This window comes from Artibeus jamaicensis, unplaced genomic scaffold, assembly GCF_021234435.1.
Source record: "Artibeus jamaicensis isolate MK-2021 breed Jamaican fruit bat unplaced genomic scaffold, CSHL_Jam_final contig_240, whole genome shotgun sequence".
In the NCBI taxonomy this organism is placed as follows: domain Eukaryota; kingdom Metazoa; phylum Chordata; class Mammalia; order Chiroptera; family Phyllostomidae; genus Artibeus; species Artibeus jamaicensis.
In genome coordinates this window covers 20,270,415-20,272,813 of record NW_026521506.1, presented here as the reverse complement: position 1 = coordinate 20,272,813, position 2,399 = coordinate 20,270,415, and positions in this window count along the sequence as shown.

Sequence of the window (2,399 nt, the reverse complement as noted above, 5' to 3'; positions counted from 1 at the left end):
CTAGGAGATATATTGGCAAAGATACTGCTGTATGGGATATCTGAAATTTTACTATCTATGTTCTCCTCTAGGACTTTTATGGTGTCATGACTTATGTTTAAGTCTTTTATCCATTTTGAGTTTACTTTGGTGTATAACGTAAGGTGGTGGTCTAGTTTCATTTTTTTTCATGTAGCTGTCCAGATCTCCCAGCACCATTTATTGAAGAAGCTATTTCACTCTATTTTATGCTCCTGCCCCTTTGTTGAATATTAATTGACCATAGAAACATGAGTTTATTTCTGGGCTCTCTATTTTGTTCCATTGATCTATGTGTCTGTTCTTATGCCAGTACCAGACTGTTTTGATTACAGTGACCTTGTAATATAATTTGATATCAGGTATTGTGATCCCTCCTACTTAATTCTTCTTTCTCGAAATTGGTTTTATGAGTTCAAATGCACTACCTTCATCCAGAATGAAAGGATGCTCTGGAAATAATCTATGCAATCGAAGCCCCACTGCCAAGAAAAAAGCGGTTGAACACATATACAATGGAACATTACTCGGCCATATAAAAAACTAAAATCTTACCATTTGAGACAGCATGAATTGACCTACAGGGTAGTATGCTAAATGAAGTCAGTCAGTCAAATACCATATGATTTCACTTAATATGTGGAACCTGAAGAATAATATACATGAACAAACAAAATAGTAGACTCATTGATACAGAGAACAGACTGATGGTTGCCAGATGGGAGGTGGTGATGGAGGACTGGGTTGAGATGGTGAAGGGATTGATAAGTACAGATTGAGAGTTAAAGAACAGTCACAGAGATGTAAAATATGGCATAGGAAATACAGTCAATAATTATTGTAATAACTACATGCCAGTTGAGTATTGGAAATATCAGGGACCATACTTTTTTTAAATGCTCATCTAACCACTATACTATATACCTGAAGCTAATATAAAATATTGAATGTGAAAAAAGGGATTAGCCCTCTAAGAGATTCTGCAGCTGGAATTGAAGGCTTTTGTCAGCCTTTAAGAAGCAGGGCAGAACACACACTAGTGATGCTTCCTACCTGGTGTGGTTTGAGGTGAGGTAAGGTGTGAGTGAGCAAAGGCTTCCCAGAGAAAGCCCTGTCAAGGTAAACATCTTCATAACCCTGGCTAACCAAATGGCAATGTCCCCAGAAAAGAGCATCCTTCAAGGGTACCCAATGCTATCCCTGTTCCAATGTCTCGCTGCTGGACAACTAGGCATCCTGCCATACTAATTTTCCTAAAGCACAGATTGGGTGGTGTCACCCCAGTCCCAGGGTAGAATTTAAAGTACTGGACCAGGCATTAGACACCCTCTATACTGTGGTCCCTGCCACCCCTACCAGTTCCTGTGATCCTCTGAACTCACTTTACCATATTCCTCTTCTCAAACTTAGCTAGATATCCTTCTTTTGCTGATATGCCATGTGCTCTCCCTTTCTACCCACTTTTCTAGTCACAGTTCAAATGCCACCTCCTCCAGAAGCTGTGATCTTCCTGGTAAAGAGAACCTCTATCCTCTGAGTTCTTTTGCATAGCTTTTGGATGGTTTTCATACAATCAAAGTGCTTTCTTTAGTACATTAATTTGCCTTCCAAGCCAGAATGTGCTCTTTGAGAATAGGTTTGCTTTTCTTTTTTTTTAATCCCTTCTCAGGGCCTAGCACAATGCTTCAGTGACTACTTGTGGAATGCCTCAATAGCAACTTTTTACTCTATGAGGGAATTCTTATTTTGTTGTAATATTGTAAGGCCATGCTAATGAAATTGAAACAACTCTTTGATAGGAACCTGAAAGCAAGATATTACTCATTTATCTATGTTATATGCTGGTTTGGGGAGAGCCTGGGCACCTTTGGGTGTTTTCACTAACCCTACCCCTTCTATAACCTCACTCCCACCTCTCCATCTCCACCCCACCCACCCTACCTCTTTCATCACTCCGGAGACCTGACCCCTATTCAGAACTACTTTAGCCCTTTCACTAAGACTTTCACTTTGAAGTCCTTTCCACTCCCAATATTCTATCATAGGAGAAGAGGTAGATCTTTCATTACTCTAGTTGCAAGGTGTATCCCCCTCAGGCAATTTCAGGAATTCCAAGGCTACTTGAATATCCAGAGTGATGATCCTATGTACTCACAAGCTAAACAAGATTTGGGACATTTAGGCAAGTTTTAACTACATAACAGTGGTTTCAAGCTCAAACATAGATACTCTACATTCTATTTTTAAAATTAATCTATTTTCCTTTTTCCAAAATATAATGGATTTTAATATTTTACTATTTTTATTTATACAGAAGGTAGAACATTTATTGTGTATTTTTAGGTGCCAAGCACTGTGCTAGATACTTGAAATATGAACTT